Genomic DNA, 6,000 nt, shown 5'->3' on the forward strand with positions numbered 1-6,000 from the left:
GCTCTTCTGATTTCTTAATTTGCTTTTCCAAAGGTTCTGGTGACCTGACTGCTTTGCTGGATTTGTCTAAGTGAAGCGTTATTTTAAGGCCTCAGACACACAGGATGATTTAGACTGTAACATTAGCTTGCAAGAACTTCATTTATGCAATGGCAAACTACTTTAATGTCTCTGGAGTTTTATTTGGCATTTGGATTTTGTTAGGCCTTTTAGTCCCTTGTGTGAAGAGCAAATGCATCTTGTTTAATTTAGAATATGTGGCCAACGTCGGTCCAGATGGAGACTCCCACTATGATGATTATCACATGAAAGTGGGCATGTTGGTGCAGAGAGAAGAGGACCCCAAAGAATATAAAGGGAGCCTGGTGCCAACAACACTGTCCTGTGCAATTGTGAAAATAGAGAATCAAAATTAAACAAGTAATTGCTTAAAAACACATTCATCACGCATATGTGGGATTTATCAATTTGTTTTGCTCACTGGTCGTGCTGTGGGTGCACTTCAGCTATCTTTTCTGCTTTTACTCTCAGTTTAATCTTAGCCAATTCCCAGAACTGTAGCTCTTTCCAATATCACATGTCAGCAGCACCAGATTGGGAGGGTGAAGGCAAATGCACGCCTCCAACAATCTGCATGAAGCGTGCATTCTTGTTAAACTGCTGGTCACACAGCACTGCCAACCACCTGAAAGCACAAAGAGGAGAGTGATTAGAGCTTGACTTTGCCATATACCCATTCAGGCATCTGACTGGTTGGGGGAGAGGGATTCTATCATCCATCCCATCCAATGACCAGTTGCTTGTCTGAAGCCATGAGCAACACCTGGTGACAACTAGGACACAAACCCAAATCTAGCATTTTAATGGCATTGTTCTTCTTGCATGCATTAAATATAACAAGATTTACAGTGTGATTTTCCAGTGGCAGCATACTTCCACACCAAAACCTTTTTTCCTCTGATGGTTCAATTTTAGCATGCTAGTCTAACTAAGGCTGGCTATACACGTTGAAACGTTCATGCAAGATTAGTTGATTGAAAACTACTTGAAACTAATTTGCACTTGAGTTGCATAATGTAAAGTGTCCTGCAACTCATTTGCAACAGTTACAACTTCATGGACAGGTTTCATTAAACAGCCAATCAAAACACAGATAACACATCTTGTAATCACACAGAACGACAACAATTAACTTCTCCGGATCATTGGACAATAAAACAGAAGAGGGTTTATTGGCTAGTTTATGTTGCTGATGTCTTCTCAGTCATGATGACAAACAGAGCTTGACACTGTAAGAATAGCAGAACCATTTTAAGTACTATAGAAAACCATTTTCAAAAAGTTTTATATAGAACTTTTACATAGAACATATACAACACATTCTCCATCAACCTGAAGAACCATTTCACCATGCAGAAAACCATTTAAGCATAACATGCATGTGGTTCTATATAGAACTCGCAGTTCTATGTAGAACCATTCCTTTTACCAAGAAACCCTTGAAGAACCATCTTATAGTTAAGTTATGATATCTTGTTATACATGTAAAAGGCCTAGTCCTTTATGCAACTCATGTAAATGTCAGTTTTGTTCAGGTTCTTCAACTATCAAAGAACATAGCTGAGCTACCTACATTCATTTAATTGGTGGTGATTTTCTTACAGCAATTCTTTTCACACAGAAAATCTCATTACATTACATTCATCTATTTTATTATAAAATGGACAAAGTAGACTTTGGGACACATACTACTTTGAAAATGTCAATTGTGAAATAACTGTGAATTTTTGATGAGTTCAACTGGTGTAAGTATGTTGCAGTCATGGTTCTTCCACCATCCAAGCATCAGCAGATGTGTTGGGGAAAACCTGGAGGAGTGGATGGTGCACAGTTGGCAGAACAGCCTCAGAACAGGCTGGGTGGATGTTGGCCATGGGACACAATCCTCATTGCACATGACTGACTCGTATTAGCGCTTCATCATCACTCCCAGCTCTATCTGCCTCGCAGGCCTTTTCCATTTGAGGACAAGCTTTGCCATGGGCTCTGTGGACTTGCAGGATGAAGAAAAGCACAGATTTTTGATATCATACATGCATACATTGTGTTGGGGACGTCATCGTAAGACCACTTGCCCTCTCCAAAGTTTTAGAGAATCTTATGTAGAGATGCTAATTAACACATAAACTGCAAACACATGCAAGTGAAAACTTTTAATTAGCTTGTGACTTATTCTAAAAGCTGGAAAATAAAGCAATACCCACGTGCATTAGTGAGCTATAAGACGATATTATCATCAGGCAAATTTTTCTGAGCATGTCATGGATATTATTAATACTTAAAGAACACTAAACAACTGCATGATTTATTACAATTAGTCCGGTTTAATTAGATTTAGTGTGAAACACTGAATAAAGTAACTGTACTACTTATTTTTAAATAAAGGTACTGCTTGTTCTTTTGGTTACACTTTCTTTGAAGCCTATATTCATGAAAGCTACAGATGTGCTTATAACTCTTTGTAACGAGGTAACAATGCTTTGCAAGCATACAAAGAACTTCAAATAATGTATTCTAAAGCTGTAATAATGCACTGAAATTAATTATTTGATAATGTAGTCAAATAATGTAGTCACATTTATATATATATATATATATAAAGATTGAGACATTGCGTGGCCAAAAAATGTTTGTTTTGAAACCATTGTTTCTACTGGTCAAAGCATTTGTCTTCACTGTAATTCTTTTTTTAAAGAATTTTGAGAAATTAAGTAATTTAGTAAATGAGTAAATTAGCCAATCATGGCAAGATTTCCTAATTATTGGATGCAGTGTCATCAGACTCTCATAACTGACTGGTAACTACCCTGATGGCAGGTTTTCACCATAAAACATAAGTGATGCTTTATTGATGATGGCTGGCTGTCTCACGTTCCTTAACTGGAGTGGTTAAAAAGGTGACTAGCCACCTCTGGCCACCCCTTGGCTATACTTCTGTAAATAATAAATGAAAATGCAAATAATCTGTATTGGTGGAATGCTTGAATGCTTTCATGTCGATCTGTCAACAGGAACCTGAACCTGCATGAGCGAAACGCTTTAATCAGAGGATTCTGTTTGAAGCCAACACTAATTACTTACGCTAATAAAGTCCTTTCATTTCAACTGTTTGATTTTTGTGTACACAGAAAGTTGAGTACATAATACTGTAAAGAAACAACAGTACATAGCAATGTTTAATGGTTTATTCTTATTATCTTAATGTTTCTGTTCTTGCTGTATTTTTGGATTCAGGCACATTGTTCCAAAATGCCTCAATAACTTAATAAGTAAGCACACATTCATGGAATGAACTAAAACAGTAATGAGCGATGCTTCCTTTCCAAAAATGGACGTTCTGGCCATAATCTCTAAATATAGTGGTCACGTGAAAAACAATGTGGATAGTAAGAAACAGTCCTATTGTTTGATAAATAATTTTAAATGACTTTATCCACTGATCCATTTATACTGATCCACTTATACTGTTTTGTGTCTGTCCTCTTATCCGGTGTCGACCAGAGGAGGATGGGTTCCCCTTTTGAGTCTGGTTCCTCTCAAGGTTTCTTCCTCCTGTTGAGGGAGTTTTTCCTTGCCACTGTCGCCAAGGCTTGCTCACTGGGGGCTTGGACCCGGATTCTTTGTAAAGCTGCTTTGTGACAACATCTGTTGTAAAAGGCGCTATATAAATAAATTTGACTTGACTTGACTTGACTTTATTATTAATATTATTATTACTACTAATAATGCAAATATTCTTCTGTCCAGCAATGTAGCTTTAAATACTTGCCAGAATTCAGTTGATGTGTGCAGTCATGTGAATACTGAGTACACGTTTACTGATTCTAGTCCATCTGTTGATCAGCTCTCCTGTCCATCAATTAAAAGGGACCACCATAGGACCACAGCAGACCAGATCTTCAGTGGGTGGTGGATCATTCTCAGCACAGCAGTGACAATGACGTTTTACTAGCATGATGTGTGTTAGGCTGGTATAAGTGTATCAGATTCAGTAATGTTGCTGGGGTTTTTATGCACCTCATTGTCACTGCTGGACAGGGAATAGCCAGCAAACCAAAAATGTCCAGCCAGCGGTGGCTCTGGGGTCAGAAACTGACCACTGATGAAATACTACAGGATGACTAACACTAACTGTGCAGCAACAAATGAGCTAATGTCTCTAACATTACATCCACAAATTGCAATGACAAGGTAGGTGAGACTAATAGAGTAGACAGTGAGTGGACAGAGTGTTTAAAAACTGTCTGATCCACTCACACCAGCACAACACACACTAACACACCACCACCATGTCACTTGCTCTGTGGTGGTCCTGTGATGCTTCTTTTCCACTGATGGACAGAGTAGAGGACAACTTAGCATTTTTCTGCAAAAGTCAGTACACAATTTCTGTTTATTTGCTGAGTTTAACATATAGGAAATAAAACATAGCAAATCATGCCATTGTTTTTGCACAGGTCACATTTTATGTTTTATTTTTTTTCCAATATGTTAAATTCAGCAAATGAACAATAACTATATATTAAAATGTGTAGGATTTGCTTCTGTAGAGGATGTGTTAACTTCTTTTCACTAAGAAAATCAACAAAATTTGACCAGGGGCACCCAAACTTTTGCATTTAACTGTAGATATGATGTCGGTATACCTGGCCTTCGATGTGGCTCAGCCAATCAGATTTTAGAACCATAACTATCTATTTTATAAGCTAAGATGGAATATGACTTTTATGTTTGACTTTGAGGTTATGACATAAGCATAATTCTACACATAGGTAAAGGTCATCTAAATGCACACATTAAAAATTTAGCTTGAATAACGTAGCTCACAGGACAGGGGTCAGTAGACTGCAGTTCTCTGCTAGCATCATGAAAAAACTCTATTTTAATGGTGTTTGACAAGATGGTCAGGTGATATTCCCCAGGGTGCAATGATACTTTACATTACATGAAACAGATCAATGCTGAGGCTGACATGGAGCGCCTCAGAGGAGTACTGCAGTCCAGTGCTCTTCACTTCACTTTGTCCCTCTCACAGACACATACAGTTTGGTTGCTGGTAACAGAGAGTCATGGAGACATGTTGGAAATGTCACATACAGTGTGTAGAGTTTCTCCTGTTCTGTCAGGGTCATTTATACTAGTGTTTCTTAATCCTGGTTTAGAGCAGGGGTGTAGCCATAGGTAGGCCTGATCCCCAATCAAATGGTGAAAGAATATTTATTGAGGCTATTTTTTGAAAACAATAAAAGTGTAATTTATTTTCTGTAAGTCCTGTCTTTGTATCATGGCCACTCAATCATTACACAGTCCGCCAAGCTCCGCCTTCTTTTCCTCAGCCTCCCAATCACTGCTTAGCAACTGTTGCTATCTGCCATTGCTTCAAGCATTCAGTTTATTTTAGTGCCAGATAGGGAGGGTTTTGCTAAATTGGGTGGATTTGGTTGGATTTGGTGGGAGAAATGTGTTTTGGTGGATGAACAATATTAAGTTGGTTTATCATTATTTTGGCAGGTTTTAAAAAAGCATGTACAAATAATAAACTGCAATACTTAATAATGAGGCTGAAATTTAAATAGGCCAAACGTCTCACCGCATCCAATCAGTTATCATAACTTTGATTGACATACATTTTAGTCTGTCCTGTTGAGAGGAGGCACTTGCCTACCTGTATTGTTTGTAATCAACATCAGCAGTTCAGCTACCCATCTTAGTATTGATGTAATACCCAGTTCAGTCTGCATTACTGACTGTACAGAGTTGTAAAACAGTGCGTGTGCATTTTTATATCTACTTATATATTTTCATTTAAATCTGTGTGCATTTTGTATCTTAAATACAGTTTGTGTTATCAAAGCTTCTATTTCAGTTATTAAAACTGTACTGTGCCACCTGACTTTTCAGACTAATTTCAAATTAAAATGGCATCTACTTAGGTACCCA

Source organism: Colossoma macropomum, unplaced genomic scaffold (assembly GCF_904425465.1).
Source record: "Colossoma macropomum unplaced genomic scaffold, Colossoma_macropomum, whole genome shotgun sequence".
NCBI lineage: Eukaryota > Metazoa > Chordata > Actinopteri > Characiformes > Serrasalmidae > Colossoma > Colossoma macropomum.